The sequence below is a fragment of the Plecotus auritus genome (genome assembly GCF_963455305.1).
Source record: "Plecotus auritus genome assembly, chromosome: 8".
NCBI lineage: Eukaryota > Metazoa > Chordata > Mammalia > Chiroptera > Vespertilionidae > Plecotus > Plecotus auritus.
The window spans coordinates 170278666-170301597 of record NC_137782.1 but is presented as its reverse complement, the minus strand read 5'-3'; the positions used below and the strand labels follow the sequence as shown (position 1 = coordinate 170301597).

At 49.2% G+C, this 22932-nt stretch overlaps 1 protein-coding gene across 5 annotated transcripts in view; it reads right to left on the bottom strand.

Moving 5' to 3' along the window:
• The window catches only part of CYRIA (CYFIP related Rac1 interactor A), a 91774-nt gene that overhangs the window by 27782 nt on the left and 41060 nt on the right, over positions 1-22932 (bottom strand). For 2 of the 5 annotated variants that reach the window (XM_080684742.1, XM_080684745.1), the window contains exon 2: positions 19989-20141. The gene's annotated coding sequence lies outside the window, so the exon portion shown is untranslated. Of the gene's footprint in view, positions 1-19988; positions 20142-22115; positions 22157-22932 lie in introns of all 5 variants that reach the window. The other 3 variants (XM_080684743.1, XM_080684744.1, XM_080684741.1) reach the window with 3 other exon arrangements.

Sequence of the window (22932 nt, the reverse complement as noted above, 5' to 3'; positions counted from 1 at the left end):
CTCACCCACCTTAAAGTATAAAAGTGTTTTGGGTGCGCGCGCACACATACACATACACACACACACAAACATGAGAGGCAAATGCCATGCTTCTTCCTTCCAAAAGAATCTTCCCTATTCTTCCTGTCATTCTTTTCCTGTATGCACACCTCCTTCTAAGATGCTTTTGAGCAAAGCCCTGTATGGGGTAGGTTCTAGCAATTAAAATTCAGAACTGATATAATTCGTCCCTGCCGCTGGGAAACTTTCACAAACCCTCTGGATTTGTAGGAAAGAATCTGTTTCCAACTTAATGAATAATTCTAATCCAGGCTTTTCTTATAGGAAGATGATCCTGCTGCGTAGTAGCAGCCCACCTTTCAGATGAAATGCCGTAATGGAAGTTAAATATTCTTAATTCCCCTCGTTTTGTGCTATTAATGTGTCACAAGGGACCTGAGTGGATTTAGCTTTCTCCTAAAATTCTGTCTCGTGCATGATTTTACTGTCAGAGGTCCTAGGTGGGAAATATGTCAAGCCTTTGAAATTGGGGACAGACTGAAAGGAACGCACGTGGAAATACACCCAGATACGAGCTGGCTGTGGATGTCTATCTGTTCAGAAGTTATTTGAGCTGGTTGCCTGATATGGTCCAATATTTTGGAACATGTAGCTTACATCAAGCAAGGCCAGTTAAGGAACTCTCACTATTCTGGATGTCTGACACCAATGACTGTGGGATGTTGCGTAGTATTAGGGGTCCAGTCCAGATGTATGGAACCTAGAAGACATTCATGTCAACACAAGCTCCTTGAATAAGTACAAAAACATGTCAACTCCTTCATGTCAAAAGATTTTTTAAAATATATTTTTATTGATTTCAGAGAGGAAGGGAGAGGGAGACAGAGCTAGAAATATCAATGATGAAACACTGATCGGCTGCGTCCTGCACACCCCCCACTGGGGGCTGAGCCCACAACCCGAGCATGTGCCCTGACCGGGAATTGAACCGTGACTTCCTGGTTCATAGGTTGATGCTCAACCACTAAGCCATACCTGCGGGGCAATGGCAAAAGATTTGATGCATCCTACTTCCTCCAAGAATCCATGTAAGTATGTTCTGGTTGAAGGTGTGCAAAGTGAGTTAACATCATACAGATGGTCCCTGAGTAGAGACAACGGTTGTGTGGAATTGGACCCAGGGCTCCACATGGAAAGGCCCCTCACCCAGGGGACTTCCACTAAACCCACACACATCCTCATGACAGAGGCTGTCTACTCTTTTCTAACAGCTCCTTGGTGCATGCACAACACATTGCTATGCACCACGTTCCTAGTGAGATAGCTTACTAATTCACATGAAGATCATTTTTTAATATTTTATCTCACTCAGTAAAAGAATTTAAGAGAAGTTATATACCATTAGAGAATACAAATACTTACAGAATGGAAGTAGAGGAAAGAGAAAAATAGGAGTAGAGTAGGAAGATAAAGGTAGAGAGGCGAAGAGCAGGATTTTTAGGCCAGAAGGCCTTCACATTGGCTGGATGGAGGTGGCTTATCAATTCGGGCCTGAGCTTCTGAGAGTCAAAGCAAAGGAGAAAGGTGGGTCTCTTTCAAGATGTGGTTTTCCAAAAATAAAACAAATGGATTACAATGAAGAAGCACAGCTTTTTACGATGAAAGGAAAAAGTGATCATGGCTATGAGATCGTTGAGAAAAGGAAATCTCCAGGTAAGAGTAGCTTCACACGGAGGAGGTCAAACAATAAAGTGTAAACATGCTTATTATTTAAAACGAGGGTTTTTGTAGATATCATAAAGTTTAGGTTTACTTTAAACCACACACACACACACACACACACACACACACACACACGCCCCCTTAGCCTCCCTAGAGGTCACTGAAAAGCGACACCTCCTTGTACGGGATATAGTTACTGTGCAGCACGTGAGTGTTGCGACATCTGAATTCATTTCTGTGACGAGGGTCTGGTTGGGGCACAGCAAGGGAGGGTCCAAGGTCTTGGCTACCAGATGACGAGGCAGGAAAGGGTTTACCAATTGCACACATACTCATGAAGGTAGTGCAAATACTACCCATCAGGTAGCTGTACGTATCTCCGAGTTTATTGGAAGACAAAGAGGTTCAGATGGTTAACCATATTTCTGAAGATGACAAAAGAATGAAAGATAGAGTCACATTTGACCTTGAGAACCTGGAAACCCAAGGTCTAGGTCAGGGGTGGGCAAACTTTTTGACTTGAGGGCCACAACGGGTTCTTAAACTGGACCAGAGGGCCGGAACAAAAGCATGGATGGAGTGTTTGTGTGAACTAATATAAATTCAAAGTAAACATCATTACATAAAAAGGGTACGGTCTTTCGGCTCCGCGGGCCGGATAGAACAGCCGAACGGGCCGGATCCGGCCCGCGGGCCGTAGTTTGCCCATGGCTGGTCTAGGTTCTTTTCCTTACAGGAGGAGACCTGGGGCTCTAGACCCCTAGAAGGTCCCTGTTTGGGGACTTTGAGCATCCGTGATCTGTGGAAAGTGCACACAGGATATCCTATTATTGTATGTAGATGCTCATTTTTCCGGAGGAGAAAGTTTGCAGTTTCTGTTAGAATCCAACATGGCCTGCTTCACACACAATGGCCTGAACAGGGAGGGCATACTTCTTTAGGAATTCAGAGAAAGAGAAAACCATGTGGATGGGATCTTTCAGGAAAGATGGCTTATAGAAGAAGTAAACTGTCACCCAGACATGAAGGATGCTGGGAGTCTGGAGAAGCCCTCCAACTAGGGGGGGATTAGGACTGAGAATGCAACGAAAGATACAAGTTGGGTGACTCAACAAGTTTTCCAAAAACAGAAGGCTTCTCCCTCAAGGTTCATTTACTGCAAGATCATTATGAAATGGGTCCTTTCACATTCTTTTCCATGCAGTCTAGAAAGAGGGCATTTCTCCAGCCCCTGTAGGAGGGCTAACAGCCTGTAGAGGCGGCCCACACGTCCCTGCCAAGGGCGGCGCTCCTCCCTGGGGAGACAATTTGGGATGTACACACGGTGTTTTCTATGACTACTTTCCTGGCTCTGATCTCCAAACCATTCCCAAGGGGATTGGCTCTAAGGCTGCTGAGTAGAAAACAATTACTCTCTTAAAGCAATAGTTCTCTGCGAACATTTCCAGTTCCAAAAACAAGGAGATAATTGGAGTGTGTGTGCACGCACACGCACACACATGCGCACGCACGCGCACACACACACACACACACTGTTGTGTTTTTTTGTGTGTGTGTGTTTTGGGGTTTTTTTTTTTCTGTTTTGAACTCTGTTTTTGTTTGGGAGAAATAAATTAAGTAATAGCATTAGTTGTTTTCCCAGAACAGAAAACCAAGTAAAACCATCAGGGCTTGTGTTGAAAAGAGATGACCCTAGTTTTTGAGGAAACTTGTTGTTTTCTATAAACAGGACGTAATAAAGGACGCAGGTCCAGGGTGTGAGCGCTGCGTGTGCTGGCCCTTGCCTGCCTCCACCAGAATTTCAACGCCCCGTTTTCCTGAATAGAGAACAAGCACTCAAGACTTTCTCTGCAGCTATGATATTTGAATGGAGGATTCCTAAGCCAATACCCCTCCTGTCAATACAGAACAGAAGGTGAGGAAACAAATAACAAAATAAAATAGCAGCCCTGCAGGGTTTTATTTTTGCTGATACTTTTCTTAGGCTAAGATAACGCATAGGCAATGCACGGCTTTTGCTAGCACTCTGAGTGAGCCAATGCCTCCCAGGATCTGCAATTTTTAGCATCCCTGGTGCAAAGACTTTAAGAAACCAAAGACTTAGATTCTCTGTCCACAACTCAATATTTGGGGGATTAAGAAGACCTGGTTGATCCAAATATTTTCTGGCAACATAGTCACCATATAAACCATAGACCAGTCATGACTACCACAATGACATATATTTATAGAACATCACATCTTTGCCCATCACATCTGGCCACATTTGTCCTCAACTTGCGTATATGTCAAAGACAGATTATTGAACCGATTTCACAGATCAGAACTGGTGGGTCAGGTATAGTAAAGTGTCTTCCCCAGAGTCTTCAGATGGACCCTGAGCTTCCTGATGTGTAGTCCCACCGCATTCCCGCACGTCACCAGAATTCACGCCACTGAGGCACCTGCTCCCTGTCTCAGGCCAGCGCCTCCAGCGCGCCTGCCGCTGCTACCTGCCTGTCTTCGTTGTAGCATAAGCCTGGCCCCCTAACTGCAGCGGTGCCCAGCAGAGGCGGGGGGAAGCAGCCCGGTTCTTGTGCAGGAAAGCTCCTGGGGGCTGGATGTGATTTTAGTGGGGGCTATTGAGACAATCCACCTTTCAACCTGATCAACAAGGTTCAGCGGTGGAGAAATCATGACAGCAGCCAGGATAGTGGCTGCTGCCATCGCCCCAGAGGCTGTGGACTCCCCACACCACCCTGCAAGGTAAGCAACCCCTCTGCTTGCCTCCCATGATGCATCAGCGTCCAGGGCGCCACCTGACATGCCAGTAGTCACATGATTCGGAGACCCGCTCCTGGTAACCGACGAACCCCTTTGTACAGCATCTCCACTACTTCATTGTTTTGAATTACAAGCAAAACCAGTTAGTCAGGAGCCTACAATATATCAGATACAAAACAGTGCGCTTTAAAAAAAAAAGTACTTCTCAACTAAAGTCAAGGTACATTTCTTTCTTAAAACAATATATTTTTATTGATACCAGAGAGGAAGGGAGAGGGAGAGAGAGATAGAAACATCGATGATGAGAGAGAATCATGGATCGGCTGCCTCCTACACGCCCCACACTGGGGATCGCGCCCACAACCTGGGCATGTGCCCTGACTGGGAATCGAACTGGGACCTCCTGGTTCATAGGTCGGTGCTCAGCCACTGAGCCAGGCTGGCTGGTTGTAAAGGCACATTTCTTAAAGGATATTAGGCACCTGCTTTTCTGGGGGAAAGGCACCCAGATAATGAAGTAGCTCAGCCTGTATGTTCCGGAAGCCTGGTCTGCTCCACCAGGTGAGTGACATTAGGTAGCTGGGCCGGGTGCGGGCCCTTCCCATCTGCCACTTCACTTCTGCAGTGAAGTCACAAGGTTTTCTGTTCTGTTGCCCGATGTGTTGCCAAGAATCCAACAGATGATTTCATTCCAAGATGAAGGAGCAAAACTGAAGTAGAGTGAGTCTATTAGGCACTTTCATCTGACAATAAAAATGAGTTAATGGCTAAAATGTGTTTTCAAAACGCTTTAACACTACAAGTAATGGCACTCAAATGGGAAAATGCCTTGAATATTCTCATCGATCATTAATACCACCACCGTGTCCCTCAAAGGGGGCATTCTCTGCGGAATACACGCCGCTGCTGGGGTCCAGTGTAAGCCAGTCCACAGGAATTCTCCAAAAAAATTAATGATAATATTGGGAGACCATTATAGAGCCGAACAATTAAGTACAGGTCAAACATAGCCCTGTCAATATCTGCGTTCGGTTTTCTAAAATAGACTATTACCTCATCATAGCTCATTTCCCCCGTAAACATCAATAGTATAGCGGCAACAGTCTCCCAGAAATGAAGGGGAAATTAGGTTCTTTTTTAGGGCATGAAAGTCCATGGGCCCCCGAATTTCCAATGCTGGTGAGCATGGAAATAATCCAACCGGGGCTGCGTTCTAGACATCCCAGCGCTGGGAAGTCATTAGTGAATTTGTTCCCTTTCACGTGTGAGATCAAGAACATAGGGACGACGGAGCTGCTGGGTAAGCCTGACCCTTATCTGGGAGGCCTGGCAGTGTCCGTCTCCCCCCCTCATCCCCTCCCTCTTTCGGCCACATTCCCGAGGGAAAGAGACCCCCTGTGGAGCCAGCAGCCCAGGCACCTGAGGGCTGGTCTTGGAATTGCCTCTGGCTGCCTGAGTGATGCTGGGCAAGTCTGATCTCCCCTCGGTACGGCCTCACTGTGGGCTGGACGTGGACAGGGAACCCGGAGAAGCTGCCTCGTTTGGGCTGCTCAGCCCATCGGTGGTTTACAGGAGGCGGACGGTCGGTCTTCGGGATTATAACCCTCCTTTGTCCCGAACGCCCTTCCCTTCTCCGCTGCCTCTGGACGGCCTGTCTGTCTTTCCAGGTCCAGATCAAACGGCATTTGCTCCCAGAAACCTCCTACCCACAGCCCAGGCCGAATGAGCTGCCACCCTCGCTGTGAATTCTTTCAAAGACCACGTCTTCCTCATTTTCAGAATGTCCCCCATTTCCACCCTCCTCCCCAGGCACCGCTCCACACAAACCCTCATCTCCTATGCCGGCGAAAGGGCTGGGGGAGGGAGATCAGGACGCACCGCTGAGCCACAGGGACAAGGTGCCAACTGCAACCACACGGAGCAGCAAAGCAGTCACTGGTGAGAGGAACAGGTGACAGAAAACAAGTATTCCCTCAATACGAATATTTTGGGTGCGTGATTCTGTTGCTTTTAGGACCACAGATGACTTGGAGAATGTGACCATAATCAGCTTTCTCAGCAAAACGCGCACACGCACAGACCCACATCGTTTTGCATGCAACACCAGGAAGTACAGGCACACAGAAGCCCAGGAATAGAAATTCCTCATCCATTTTCAAATGACCGGCCACACTGGGAGGGAAAGAGAGTCCCGTAGCAGAACCAGCACCAGCTGAGGAGACCTGGGGCAAGTCGCTCTCCTCATCTGTAAATGAGCCCGGGTTTCCTTCGCGGTACCGTTCCTGAGGACATGAGACAATGCAGGTAAAGCACCCAGAGTCACAGCTGGCATGCAGTCAGCCCCTGTCCTGCATTTCAGAGATTGCCACCGCGATGCAAACGAGCCGTTTCCCTTTTACAATGACTTCTGCACTGCAGCTGCAGAGCCGGGGAAGAAGGCCCTGCTCAGACCACCGCCTGGGTGAAGCCGAGCGCGGAGCGGCTGCTGCGGGCTCCTTCGCGGGGCTATTAATCACACAAGAGCCCATTGATGACAAGCGCAGGTCCCTCCCTTTGCATGACAAGGCATACGGGTCCACAGAGCCCCATTATCCAGAAAACCAGAGCATTGTGGGCGACGCGGGCGAAGCCGAGTGCACACACACAAGCGGACATTGTAAGGCTGTTTGCACAACCCCGCAGCGCTCCTCGCGGATTTCCTGCCCAGGAGACGTTTAGATCTCACGGAGTCGGCGGCAGACGTTTGCTCATGCAATATGGCTTCAGGCCTGGGCTGGGGAAAGCCGGGCGCGCGCTGCCCTCTGCTGGCCGTCCACGGAACTGCATGCTGGGACACGGAGCGGGGGAGGGGGAGCGGGGAGGAGGGCAGGGTGTACTCTCAGGAGCCCAGCCTCTTCCTTTCCTTTCTAAGGAGTCCAGTGCCACAGACAGGACCTTCAGGGTCTGGAAAGCCCAGCTCAAAGCTGTTAACCTTGGAGTAGCCATCTCGTGCCCCAGATCTTACTTCCCCTTTGGAGTCCGCGGCACTCATTTGGCCGAGGCAGGCGTCAAGGAGTGCCTGCCCGTGGCCAGTGTGGAACAGATGCCCGCCCGCATCCCCTCTTCTCCACTTGCCTCCAGAGGAGGCCCTGTCATCTGACCTGCGAACCTGACAAGGGACATCAATAAGCACCTAGTGGTACTATCTTTGCTTAAGCTGCAGGCCGGTGTTTGAAGCAGAAATGTGACTTCATCTTCCTAAGGTCTCATCTCTCTGACCTCTTGTCAAGCTGCTCTCCCTTGCTGTCCACTGTGTGTGTGTGTGTGTGTGAGAGAGAGAGAGAGAGGGGAGAGAGATGGCCTGGACAGCACCCACATGCACAGTTTCCCCTGGCCTCTGACATGCGGCCTCCAGGGCAGGCTCAGCGAGGAGCTGGCAGAAAGTCTCGCTCAGTTGCCTGTCTCGGAGAGGAAAGCAAGGCCACACCATTGCACTTCTTAACCTGCGCTGTGAACTGGTTCCCGATGGTCAGTATGGCACCAAGAACGCGAACTGGAGTTGGAATCCCAGCTCAGCCATTTATTAGCTGGGTGCTAATCAATGCCTTTGACAACAGTTACTTCACCTCCCTTGAGTCTGAGCTTCCATATGAGTAGCACAGAGATGAATTCAACCTCTCCAAGAGTGGTTTTCAGGAATAATGAGACAACATGTGTAAATCGCTAGACATAAATGTTACTGTAATCACTGTTACTACCGTCATTTCTATTGTTCTACCCACTGGCCTTAGTTGTTCCTCTGGCCATGAAGAATAATCCCTCATTCTTACATAACTATTAATACCGGTGAGGACTTTAAATACCGTCCTAGTATGTATGTTGATGACTTCCAAGTTCATAATTGTCACCTGACTCACATATCCATATCCAATTGACTATTTTACTTCTAACAGACATTTCAAACTGAACACATTCAGAATTCAAGTTTTGGTTTCTCCCCCTGAAATCTGTCCCTTCCCAAGTCTTTCCCAGCTGAGTCAATGGCAATTATGACCATTCCACGTTTCCAGATGCTCGGTCCCAAAATATTGGTGTTATTCTCAACTCATACACCATAGCCAAGCTAACAAATTCCACCAGCTCTACTTTTTTTAGGGTATGTCTTAAATTCAATCATTTCACACCCTCTATCATCAGTGCCCCAGGACAAGCTACCAGCCATCACCAGCTCCTGCCCTGAGTATCACACTTGCCTTCTAAACAGATCTCCTAGCTCTAACCACGCCCAACCGCTCAGTCAGTTGCTGTGTGGCAGCTGCAATGATCATGTCACACCCCGGCTTAGCGCCCTTCAATGACCTCCTGTTACACGCAGAGTGAAATACAAGGTCCTTATCATAATCAGCAAGGCCAAGGTGATGCCATCCTGAGGTAGTTCATCCCCGACATCTCTCCCTCCTTCATTGTACTAGTCCAGGGGTGGGCAAACTTTTTGACTCGAAGGCCACAATGGGTTCTTACACTGGACCGGAGGGCCGGAACAAAAGCATGGATGGAGTGTTTGTGTGAACTAATATAAATTCAAAGTAAACATCATTACATAAAAGGGTACGGTCTTTTTTTTTTAATTTCAATAGTTTTATTAATTTCAAACATTTTAACAAGAAGAATGTAAACACTAATTATTATAATTTGAAACTTCAAAAAATGGAGGAATCATAGCACAATAACATACCTTATATTGAAGATGGCAAAGGCAAAATAAAATTGCCTAACAAAGGAAAGGTACAAAAGCCTTTCAAATTAAACTTAAATATAATACAATAATTTAAAACTAAAACAAATAGAAAAGAACAAAATGTGTAAACAGTAAATTAAACATTTTCTTTAGTGCAACTTCCAAATGATGCCCGGGACGTAGATGTAGATGGCAATGTAGACTGGGTTGAAAGGTTTTTGGTCTTTAAAACATCCACTTCAGTGGGAACAGTGTTGTTGGTCTCCTTTTTAGCTAATGCTCTGATACTGTGCTCTCCAGGGCCGTGTCTCCCTACATCACCACGATAACGTGTCTCCGCATTCCCAGGGTGATGTCGGGGGACGCGTCCGCAGGCATTACAAGGAGCCTCTGGAAGACTGAGAGGTTGTTCCTTCTACTGAATGGGGATATAAATCCGCCCACTCAGAAGAAGGAGCTGCGGCCGTGTTTCCCGACGTTGCCATGTTAACACTACTGCTGGTGAAGGAGCGGAGGGGAGAGCAAGAGAACCCTCCGCTCTTTCGGCTCCGCGGGCCGGATAGAACAGCCGAACGGGCCGGATCCGGCCCGCGGGCCGTAGTTTGCCCACGGCTGTCTCTGCTGGGCAAACTTCCATCCCCCACCATCCTGGGGCCTGCATGCCTGTCCCAGTCCTGCCTCCTGCCTCTCTTGCCATAACCCCGTGAGTCTTCTCACAAGGCCTTTCCGCATTCCTGCCCCTCCTGCTTACCTGCCTGCTCTCCTGCTGGGAGGAGAGCACGCCAGGTTGGGACCTAGGACTTACTTATGCTTGAATCCCAAACAGGCCACTCAGGGAATGTGTTTCTGAGTAAACAGGAAAAAAAAAATGGGCGAAGTGAAGGCGACCAGGCCAAAGCCTATGTTCCAGAACCTCTTGTCTGAGTTCCAGCTGATTAATTAGGAAGAGAGAAAGAAGGAAGGAAGGGGGATGGGTGGGCAAGAAAAGGGAAAAGAGAGCGAGAGAGAGAGGACGGGGAATGAAAAAAACGAGAGAAGGAAGGAAAAAATCAAAAGATTACTTTCCTCAGTCCCCTGCTTCAAAAAAATCCTTCCCACAAACTATCTCAATTAATTCTCACAATAACTCTCAAAAGCAGGTAAGTCGTTTGGTTTTAAGAGTTACTAAAATGATATATTTAAAATAGCTTTTCTTGAGGATCCAAGATGGCGGCATAGGTAAGCACCTAAACTGCTGCCTCGCACAACAATTTCAAAACTACAACTAAAAGACAGAACGTCTATCACCCAGAACCACGGGAAAGCTGGCTGAGTGGAAGTTCTACAACTAGAAGGAAAGAGCAAACAGCATTGAGGGGTGCACAAGTGCTGAAAAGCTGAGGTACGGAGGCGCGCGAATCGGGCTGGCGACGGGTGACTGGGAGCGCTGCTTTTTTCAACCCGAAGGGAGACAAGCTCCTGATTACTCCGAACTCCAGTTTCTGGGGAGATGCGGGGGACCCAAACTCCTACGGGGAGAGGCTGGACTGTCTGCCATCGGGTCAGAAAGTGAGGGTGGCTTGCTTGCAGGGCTGCGTGCAGGAATAATTGTTTGCTGTGCTGGGGCATGGGACGCGGGGACGCAGTTGGAGACAGAGCCGGCTAACTGGCAGCCATCCCTGTTTGCCACGCCCTAGCCTAGTGACTCCCTGAGACCCCACCCCGCACAATCTATAAACCCACCCAAGCTCCACACAGCGGCTTTAGCATATGAATGGCCTGCCCTATCACAGCTTAACCTAGCAAACTTGCAGCTGGGTCAGACAGCTCCAAAACCTCCAAACCCAAAGCAAAGAGGAGAAAACTAGTTCTCGCTGTAGCTCCTGCTGGGTGGCCTCAGACAGTAGCTGACCTGCACCCCATTGGAGATCCAGAAGCCAGTGTACCTAGTGGTCAGTGTGAGACACCAGATTTCAACTCCTTACATCCGTAAGTGACACATTCAAGAGGCAGACTCAGTGAGCATCAAGGCCCCACTGAAATAAGTCCTGCACCATAAGCGTGTCTCCAGCGCAGCAGTTCTTCCATTATAGACACAGCGGGTCCTCACAGCCAATTGGCCTGGAGGTCAATTCCACCCAGTGTACCAACAGCAATCAAGGCTTAACTACACCAAGACTTTGCACTCAGCCCACAAAGGGGTGTACCAAGAGCGTCCACCTCAGGTGATTGGGGAGGCTGAGCTACTGGCCCCTTTTGGTTACCTACCACACAAAGCCACTCCATCAACACAGGGAAGCAGCAAAATGCAGAGACAGAGAAACATGTCACGAATGAAAGAAATGGAGGAAAGCAAACTACTGGACGACATAGAGTTCAGAACCACATTTATAAGGTTACTCAAGAATCTTCTAAAAACCGCCGAGAAACTTGATGAGACCTCCGAGGAGCTTAGTGAGACCTTCAAAGACCTTAATGAGAATGCCAAAAATATGGAAAAGGACCAGTCAGAAATTAACCATACACTGTCTAAAATAAAGAATATACAGAAATTCAACTGTAGATCAAAGGACCCCAAGAATCAAACAAAGATCTGAAATATGAGGAAACAAAAAACACCCAACCAGAAAAACAAAAAGAAAAAAGAATCCAAAAATATGAAGATAGTGTAAGGAGCCTCTGGGACTTTAAGTGTACCAACATCCGAATTTTTGGGGTGCCAGAAGAAGAGAGAAAGCAAAATATTGAAAACCTATTAGAAGAAATAATGACAGAAAACTTTCCCTACCTGGTGAAAGAAATAGACTTACAAGTCCAGGAAGCACACAGAACCCCATACAAGAGGAATCCAAAGAGGACCACACCAAGACACATCATAATTAAAATGCCAAGGGCAAAAGACAAAGAGAGAATGTTGAAAGCAGCAAGAGAAAAACGGTTAGTTACCTACAAGGGAGTACCCATACGACTGTCAGCTGATTTCTCAACAGAAACTATGAAGGCCAGAAGGGAGTGGCAAGAAATATTCAAAGTGATGAATAGCAAGAACCTACAACCAAGATTACTCTACCCAGCAAAGCTATCATTCAGAGTTGAAGGTCAGATAAAGAACTTCACAGACAAGAAAAAGCTAAAGGAGTTCATCACCACCAAACCAGGATTACATGAAATACTGAAGGGTATTCTTTAAGAAGAGGAAGAAGAAGAAAAAGGAAAAGATAAAAATTATGAACAACAAAATGACATCAAATACATACCTACCAACAAGTGAATCTAAAAATCAAGTGAATAAAAAATCTGAAGAACAGAATGGACTGGTGAATATAATAGAATCAGGGACATAGAAAGGGAGTGGACTGACAATTTTCAGAGGGAAGGGGGTGTGAGGGGTGCGGGAAGAGATTGGACAAAAATCTTACACCTATGGATAAAGACAGTGGCGAGGGGTAAGGGCATGGGGTGGGGTGGGGAATCAGGTGGAGGGGAGCTATGGGGGGGGGGAAGAGGAACACCTGTAATAATCTGAACAATAAAGATTTATTTTAAAAAAATAAAAAAATAAAACAGCTTTTCTTTGGGCAAATTCAAGAGCTTGCAGTTAAGTAGTTTCTCCACTAGGGGGAGATACCATCTCATATTAAAAACTGCAAGCCCCTGTGTGGGTGGGTACTTAGTATAAAAACAGAAGTTTGTGAAAAGCGGAGGATCAATTTCAGCATCTGAATATTTTCTAAATGTTATTTCTCTTAGTTGTAAAAATTGTTCATACCCACAGCTGTAGCACCCAATGCAGTAACTCAGTTCCTATTCAAGATCATTTCATAAGATTGGTCCTAAGTAAAGCAGCAGTGACATTTGGGGATGAAAGATTAATAGATTCAACCATTTGGCTTAGGAATTGCCCCCACCCCCTGCTCCCAGCCCCTTCCGCTAATTTCTTAAATTTAAATCACGTTTTCCACCGAGGGAAACATCTGTCTTGTGGCTGAATCTTCTTGACTCCAGTTGCAAAGAGTAAGGATTTTTTTTTTAAAAGGCTAAAACCCTACTCCAAACTTATCAAAATGAGTTCTTATCACTCACTCCGGAGAAACTTCCACTTCCAGTTATATTGTGAAACTGGACGTGCACATTGAGACAGTGGGAAAGCCTCCATCAGCGGTCTGTCCGTCCCCCCAGCCTGGGGCTGACAGACCAACAGGGGCAGAGGGACGTGTCTTGCACGGAGGTGCTCCCACAGGAAACTGTCGATACACAGAGAAGGCAGCGAAGTCACGGCGGGACTTCCCTGTTTGGATTCATCAACCCGGACCACAATGGAACCAAACAAACAAACTCACCAAGTTTATCTCCCAATTCATGCTGAAGCCCAGCCCTGTTCTTGATGACTAAACCATGTGTTGTCCTGATTTCAACTTGACCCTGCGGCCCGGGTTCCCAGGCTGGTGTCTGCGGCCACACATGACTAACTTTGGAAGCTCTGCCCTTCGCTGGCTGTCGGGTCCGCAGCCCTCACAGGCAGATCAAATATTGTTTAGGCTACTTCTTAGCTCCACAGGAAGAGAGCAAAGCGTTATTCAAACTCCAGGCCCGGGGCCCCCCAGCTCAGTTCATACCATCTGAGAACCCGGCTAAACAAACCATCTCGGGGTGTTGGGTGCCCAGTGGAGTGTGGGAAACACGCTGGAGGGACAGTGGAGACGCCGGCTCACCTTTCAAGGGCTAGTCTGACCTTGGCCGGAAGTTTTGAGAACCACCACACTAGACTAAGCATTGAAGTTTCAATGTCAAATTCCCTTTCCATCCTGTCTCTATAACCAGCGGGTTGTTTTAGGACCGGTCGGTTTAGGGCAGGGGTGGGCAAACTTTTTGACTCGAGGGCCACAATGGGTTCTTAAACTGGACCGGAGGGCCGGAACAAAAGCATGGATGGAGTGTTTGTGTGAACTAATATAAATTCAAAGTAAAGGAGCGGAGGGGAGAGCAAGAGAACCGGATAGAACAGCCGGATCCGGCCGGCGGGCCGTAGTTTGCCCAAGGCTGGTTTAGGATGAAGAAACTCAGGAGTTTTCTTGTCCTGGCTTAATATGCATGTTGTTTTAGGAGGGAGCTCATTCACTGGATAGCACAAAGGAAAGTTCATAAAGCAACCAGGAGCACCGAGCCCCCGCTGTGGGCCAGGTCTGTGCTGAGTGCCTTCTGAACATGTTCCCACCCTGGAACCTGGGGTTATGTGGCTATAAAGTCTTCCCTCTCTCCACTTCCAGCACTGCCTCCCACTCTCCTGGCCTCGGTTTATGCACCTCAAAAAAGGATCAGACAGAAGCTAGACCAGACCCTCTCACAGAACCCTCTAAACCAGGCATCCTCAAACTACGGCTCGCAGGCCACATGCGGCCCGCTGAGGACATTTATCCAGCCCGCCGGGTGCCGCTGCCTGTCCTGCTTAGCAGCCAACTCGTCCCGGGCCCACAGTGCGCATAGGAATTTGTTCATAGTTGTTTTTTTTTAAACTATAGTCCGGCCCTCCAACGGTCTGAGGGACAGTGAACTGGCCCCCTGTTTAAAAAGTTTGAAGACCCCTGCGAGTCTAAACAGTGAGCTTTTATGAAATTTCTGAGGCCAAACTCTCTCTACAAGTCTTTGCTAAAATAGAAAACCCAGGTGTTTAAATGCAATACTTGCTTACTTAAACAATCAACCCATTGTATGCAGCTAGGACTAATGTCACCCTCTAATGTATTGTCCATGATTGACCAGACAGCTAGCGTCTCTCATCTCTCGGGACCAATGCCAGTAGCTTCTATTTTGGTTGGACCAGCAGCTCAGCAGCCTGGGGCTGTCCTGGGTGTGGCCTGGTGGGTGTGGCCTGGCAGGTGGGTAGGCGCTCAGGGCAGGCACCACGTCTCTAGCCATCACTCTGGTTGGCATGGTGACGCGGAGCCAGCCTTCACTTGATCCCCCCTTCCCTTTCACTCTATTATCTCTCTGTGAGATCTTGCCCCAGAAGGACAGAGAGATCCTGAGGGCCAGGCTGATGTCAGGGGAGAACAAGCAAGTCTTTGTGGGCCTTCGAGAGGCTGAGGCCAGGCCAGGCTCCCAGGCAGCACACAGAGGGCCTGTGCTCACTCACTCGCTGGGAGCAGCCCTGTCCTGACGTGGGGGCCTCCATGTCCCCGTCCTGGGCCCTCTTCCTCCCCCGACACCAGAGCTGGGCAAGTGGAGGGATCTGCACCTGGTACCCGCAGGCATTTCACACCAAAACATCTTAATGCACAGCTAACCTGCACCAAAATCGAAACACCACTGTCAAGCAATTCCTCTCTTTCGGGATGATGGTGGATTTCTCCTCCAGAATCTCTCCACCTTTTTTTCTTGGGCCCCTTCATCCTCTTCTGCTCATTCACACCTCCAAGGGGTCAGAGATCAACTCAAATTAGTTAATTTAACTATTTTTAGTCCCTGTTGGGAACAAGGTGGGAACATGAGGGGGTGGCTACGAATGGATTTTTAAAAGGCAGAGTTGAGGCATTATCTGTGCACGACAATCACTCTGGCTATTTCCTCCCCACCAGCATCACAGAGAATTGAGTGTTGGCCCTTGTTTGTAGGATGTTGTTCAGTACTAGGAGCATCTCTCTCCCAGATCCCAACTCCTAATCATCCTTCAGTGCCCAGCTCATCAGCCCCTCTTGGAAGCCGTCCCTGACTTCGCTGGGCAGAGAGCATGCTCCTTCGCTGTATCCACATCGCTCTGTTCAGGCCAAAACTCTTGCTCACTCTCCGCTCCTGTGAGTTTGGCTCCTTCCGGCCCCCACAAGCTAATGCACTCCTTGAGGGGCTGCCCGTGTTTGATGCGTCTTGATGTTCCAAGGCCTCACACAGTGTCTGGCCTGAGGTAGGTACTCGGGTATTCTCTACTTAATGAATCCGTTCATTTCTAAAGAGAACACTCTTATTTCAGTATTCAGCAGAGAGAGGGTTAAGAGATGGATATTACCCATCCATTTTCTCACCAGGAGAAAACACATCAAGACTACATTCCACGGTTTCTACTAGAACAGCATGGCCTTTTGTCAGCCGCGCTCTCCCATCAGAAACAAGGCTCGTGTTCCAACCATCTCCCAGCAATTTAGTACCGAGACTGCCCATGAAGCATTGTCCACAGTGAACATTCATGGGGGCACTCAGTGCTGGACGTGCCCTAGATCCATCTGCTCCCAATGGACATCCCATTCAGCCCGTCTGTATTAACCTCCTTTACCGCCGAGGAAACCGGTCTTATAACGTAAGAAGGAATGGGTGTAACATAAGCCCTTGAAGGAACTGGGCTCATAAAATTAGACCCTTCGCTTCATAAAACTCCAACCTTAGCCGCCCATCAATCTTTGCTTAAAGAACGGTTCACAGCGCCGAGCTGTCCTCAGGACATACTCAACCCCCTTGGCCTGTCATTCAAGGTTCCAGCTTCTCACTCCACATGAGTCCCCCCGTCTCTCAGAGTCGCCTCACGTCACATTCCACAGCTACAGTGAATGGCTGCGCACAGGGCCTCCCAGGGGCAGCCTTGCGTATGCCTCCCCTCTACCCACATGCCCCACCCTGAAGGGCCCCACTCCCTGCTGTTCACCTGCCTGATGAGCCCTCAAGTCTAGGACTGAGTGGAGGTAGCGTGTCTCTAGGCAGCTTCCCGGGTTCTGCACCTCAGTGTGGGTTGGGGACCCCTTCTCTGGGCTCCCACACACCCACTCGTACACAATGCTGGCAAGTGTGTGTTGTCTAGTCACTCGTAGGTCTCCCAATAAAACCACAAACAACTGGAGGGCAGGGGCTAAATCTAATCACCCTGACCCCTGGTGTCTAGCACTGGCGCTGACATGCAATAGGCACTCGAGTGTTTGCTGAATGAACTGATCTGCCCTCTCCCCTGAAGCCAAGACTTGGCAGTGGTCTAGGTGAACCAATTCCAAGATAATTGGTAGCAGTGACCAGTGGGAGGTTCCAATGGAAAATTCCCATTCTAGCAAATGTGTCTCACAATGCCCAAGTCAGGACAGCTGCTCACTTCAACAAAGCGACTTCCCCAAGCAGCTCTGTACGAGCGCCAGTCCACGGGCCCCTTGCCTGGCACCAAGTCTCCTTCATCTCCAGAGTCTCAGCAACTAAAACTCCATGAGAAAAGCACATCCACCCTTATTTCTACTGGGGATGCTTTAGGGATGGGGCCTTGGCTCAGGTCCTCCTCAGGTAACGCCAGACCAGGGAGGCTTCCCTTGTGCCTTAGAGAAGAGGAATGCCTGTTCTCCCAACTTCCCAGCCCTCTGGCGTGAATAGACTTACTTTTTTGCCGCACTTAACACTGCCTGAGATCATGTATGTATGCCTGTTTCCCTGCTGACAATCCCTGGAGCTGACTAGAATGCACGCTCCAGGAGACGGGAACATGGTTTTGTTCCGTGCTGTACCCCGAACACCAAGGATACCTGCCAAGTAGCCCGTGCTCCATAAACGTCTGTGGAATGCATGGATGGCTGCATGAATGAATGCCCCACAGAGCTGACAGACACGGGAGAAAGCCCATGTCATGGCCCTGGAGGAACACATTCTTGAAGCGAACTCCTGCTGAGTGCCAGGCCAGGAGGCCTGCCCCCAGATGAACTGATGCCAGCTGCCAGGATGTCCCCCTGGGTCTTGAGACTCTGCTGGTCTAAAAGAAAAGGGGCTGCGGGGAGGGAGTTAGTTTTCACCTAACACCTTGAGGGACAAAGGATGGGTCAGGAGGCTGGGAGAGGAGCAGGCCCTGACGTTGCGTGTAACAAACAGAGCAAGCCTTCCCCGTGCCTGGGCTGCAAGGGCACTCGGGCCAGAGCCGAGGCGAGGGAAGGCTGCTCTTGAGGACAAGCTCTGAAATCAAAAGCCTGCTAACAGCTTCTCTCTTCTGTAACTGCTTGGGACTTAGGGTGTGTGCGCGCAAGGGCCGCCCGCCGATGCGCTAATTGCTGGTGTCACTGTGCCGTCCTCCCTCCTGAAGGGCTCCTTCTTCTTCGAGACACCTGGAGGCTCCTTGAAAACGAAAACCAAAGCCCAAGGCGCAAATGGAACCCAGTGGAGGAGAAAAGCGATATTTTAACAGTTCGAAGTAAGGCTGGACGGGGAGAGAAGCGAACCTTTTGTGAGGTCTAACATGAGAAAGAAACAAAGCCTAACACATTATGTCCTTTGATGGTCACCATAAGTCTACAAATTATACTGCACTGCGCTGACCCGCAGATGAGGAAACAGAAGGTTGGGGATTTAACACGATCTGGGCCAAACCGGTCAGCTCATAAATAGCAGAACTGAAATTCGACGTCAGGTCTGCCTCATTCCGAAACTCGCCTCCTTCTTCGGAGTTAGCTCTCTCTCAGGGAGCTCCACGGGGAAGAGGAACCACAGAAAGAAAAGGGAGCAGCCGGTACACCCGTTCCCCAGCGAATGAGACTCTGGCGTGCGGAGCAGTGTGCGATAAAAGGATGCTGGGACCGCAGCATTGGAAAATACCTTAGAAATCACCTGGTCTTACCTTCTATACCAGGGGTGGGCAAACTTTTTGACTCGAGGGCCACAATGGGTTCTTAAACTGGACCAGAGGGCCGGAACAAAAGCATGGATGGAGTGTTTGTGTGAACTAATATAAATTCAAAGTAAAGGAGCGGAGGGGAGAGCAAGAGAACCGGATAGAACAGCCGGATCCGGCCCGCAGGCTGTAGTTGCCCAAGGCTGTTCTATACTGTGCTCAGCTTTAGGAAATGCTCTGATTTCAGTTTTTAAGGAAACTCAAGATAGCTAGATGAAAAAGACGACCTTTAGGAGAGAGGATGGCAAAAGGCGACACCAGCCAGAAGTGAGGGGTGACAGGCGTGGGGCCAGCCCGGCGTATTGGCACCTCCTGAGTGATGCCTGACCCTGTAGGTGGGTCCCTGGGCCAGCTTAGAGGAGCTGTGTTAACATAGCAGAGTCCAGGCGCGGAACACTCAGTAGGTCTTTGGTCATCAGGAAGGAATGTCAGCTCATGTCAGGTCCAAGTTCAAGGAAGAAGTTCAAGCAGATGTGACCTTCTCTTTGTAGATAAGGAGAAAAGTGTCCATAACTGATCGGGAGGAGGTGAGAGAGGAGGGAGGTAACGAGAGAGCCAAGGTGTTGGCGGTGAGGGAAGAGGGCGAGGGAATGGTGATCTGCGGCTAGTGTACCGTGTTGCTCTCGGATGACGAGTTCATGAACTGAATTTGTCTCTAAAACTGTTTCAGCAAGCAAGATGCCAGCCAGACCTCTGCCAAGACCTAAATCCCCCCCAGGTTGGCGACTGAAGGACTTCTCCCCCTGCTTGGCTGGACGGGCAGAAAGGAACCCTGATGTGCTTGATCCAAAGTGGATTCTGCAAGAACAAAGCAACCCAAACCAGCTGGGATACTCTCTCCTCCTGCACACAGTTCAAAACCACACAAACACTCAAACGTCTCACGATAGCTCCCTCTCAGAAAGTGTTGACGGAACCCGGGGACCTTCAACCACGTCAACATCACAGCTCCCTTGAAATGCATGTCAATTTTTAATGAGGTCCTTGTTGTTTGGCTTTTTTATTTTTCCTTGTACATGCACGTGAGGTTAGGAGGCACGGCTTCCAATCAGAGATGACAGATATGGTGACATGACCCTCCTGTACGTACTCTCTAGACGCGCAGATCACCCATCCCCCCCGCCCCCCCTCCACCCCCCAGAAAGCGCTGGGCATCGCTGTGCAGCCTGCCATCCGGCAGCTGTTTCTTACCTGGAGAGGGCTCTTGGGAGTCGGTTCACCAGTCCAGGCTGATGGGACGGACCAGCGGAGCAGCCCTCGGACACCCCAAGTCTGGCTCCCGGGTCAGGGCTGCGGCCCCCTTGAGTCCGGTGGTTTCTCTGTCCTTAAGTGAGTGGTAATCTGCTAAAAGGAATGCAAGTCATGTTACTGAGAGGCCATTTCCTGTGCTCCTCTAATAACAATACTTCTTTCTAAGGAGAGCAGAGAGTCCCCGAATCTCAGATTCCCAGGTTGAGAGAAATCAGCCGTCACCCTGCTTCATGCTTCCATTTCGTGGTTGAGAAGACTGGGGTTCAGAGAAGCCTCGCTCGGGGTTCGGCAACTTGGATGAGGAACCCAGAGGAGCATGTGTCTTGGACTCTGTGGCCTTTGGAATTTTTTAAAAAGCAGCCACATGGTCTGGCTGACTCCTCAAACAACTGGTCATTGACCCTGAATGCAAAGCCTTTTTTTTTAAAAAAAAAAAAACACAGATTTTCAGAAAGGGAGGTGGCGTATTTTCCAGATCGCTGTCTGTTGTTTTTGCAGTTTTACCCTGGGAGCTCAATCAGTAAAACAGTCCCCGTCAGGCATGCGGTCGGGTGGCTCTCCCCGTTTCCCTTAGACAAATATTGTGATGGAGCAGCGTGCCAGGAGCCCAGGGTGGGCAGGCCTTGTTGTCCAGGGGTGGGCATGTGAGCACCAGCCGGTAGGTCTCTCAGTGGGTCTCTCTCTGTCTCTCCCCTCTTTCTTGTTCTGTCTCTCCCTTCCCTCTCTCTCTCTCTCTCTCTCTCTCTCTCTCTCTCTATCTATCTATCTCTTTGTCTTTATTTGCCTCTCTCTCTCTATCTCTTTGTCTTTATTTGCCTCCCTCTCTCTCTCTCTCTCTCTCTCTCTGTCTTTATTTGCCTCTCTCTCTCTCTCTCTCTCTATCTCTGTCTTTATTTGCCTCTCTCTCTCTCTCTCTCTCTATCTTTGTCTTTATTTGCCTCTCTCTTTCTCTCTATCTCTTTGTCTTTATTTGCCTCTCTCTCTCTCTCTCTGTCTTTATTTGCCTCTCTCTCTCTATCTCTCTCTATCTCTTTATCTCTTTGTCTTTATTTGCCTCTCTCTCTCTCTCTCTCTCTCTCTCTCTCTCGCTCTCGCTCTTGCTCTCCCTGTTTCAGGAAGACAGCAACAGACATGGACTCTCCCCCATGGCATCACTGATGAGGTGATTTTTCTGGCTACTGTACTTCTGAAGAGCCATATCCCTGAGCAGAAAACCAAAACCAAAGCAGGGAGCTTGCATTTGTTAAGCAAATACTATCTGCCAGGCGCACCATGTGAATCTCACAGATGTATTTCCCTAATTCCTCCTCATCGACTTCATTTTCCCAAAGGTCAGGGAGCTAGAAAGATCTGCAGAATCACAAAGAGAATCATTAATAAACTCCTGTCTCACTCCACACCTAGGCTGTGTCCATCGACACTTGACTGTATTTACTCGGCCAAAACACTGGGAGTTCTGCAGTGTTTTAGTTCGAACGCAGGAGGGTGTAATTTGGAAGCTGTAAACTGCTGTGAGGGCATGAAGAATTAGTCTTAGGAGATTCTCTTTCAGACCGTGCTCTGGGGCCCCGGCTTCCTGCCTGCTCCCTGCCGGGGCTCCAGTGCCCGGAGAGGCTGGGCCCTCTGGCTCAGGCTCTGAGCAGTGACAGAGGGCTAGTAGGTCAGGAAATCATGATTATCAACGCACTATGCTTGTTCCTGTTCTCAGGCTACAGGACAGGGCTGAGAGATGGGGTTGGGGTGGAGAAAGAGGAAGAAAAAACAGGAAGTGGGGGCGGAGGAAATGATAGAGAAAACACAGCAAGTCTGAAAAGTCCTTGGCCTGATGAGAAAGTGATTCTGAGCCGGTGTCTGTGGGGCTGGCTCTGTGTTTGGGGAAAGTGGGTCATGGTGGCAGCGGGGAGAGACTGGGGTTGGTGCCCATGACATCTCCAGCCCAGGGCATGGCCCGAGAAGACGGCGCCCTGGCACAGGCACTGTCTCTCACAAGCACTTGGTGCTGACAAAGAATAGAACCCCAAAAGAAGAATTCCCAAAGAAGAATCCCGGTAAGGCCGCGTCCCTCACCTCTTGGCTGTGGCTGAGAGCCCAGGTGCGCCCACAAGGACCTGGAAATGAGGAGAGAGGAGCCATTGAGGTGAGGGGTCTCAGGGGTGTCATTCCCTCCCCCCACCCCCCGCCACTCTCCTTCTCAAATGCTCTCTAATGTGTAACCTGCTCTTAGTGTTCACGATTGGGGCCCAGCCATAGCCCCACTTTCTTCTACCACAAAGCTAAGTGGGCCCAGCCGGAGGAAGGCGAGTCGCCTCCGGACCTGCCTCTACGCACCTCCAGTCTCCTCCAGTCCATGGTGTCCACTTCACTTGCTTAGAGACTCTTACAGAAGTCCCCACTCCCAATGGGCATCATAAGAATGTTAAGCAGAATAACCACGCAAATAGGCAAAACCGATGATCGCTAGTCACCCAAATAGACAGGCCCAATGATCGTTAATCATGCAACTAGGCCCGATGATCGCTAGTCACACAAATAGACAGGCCCGATGATCGCTAGTCACCCAAATAGACAGGCCGGATGATCGCTAGTCACCCAAATAGACAGGCCGATGATCGCTAGTCACACAAATAGACAGGCCCGATGATCACTAATCACCCAAATAGACAGGCCGATGATCGCTAATCACCCAAATAGACAGGCCTGATGATCGCTAATCACCCAAATAGACAGGCCGGATGATCGCTAGTCACCCAAATAGACAGGCCGGATGATCGCTAGTCACCCAAGTAGACAGGCCCGATGATCGCTAGTCACACAAATAGACAGGCCCAATGATCGCTAGTGACACAAATAGATAGGCCCGATGATCACTAGTCACACAAATAGA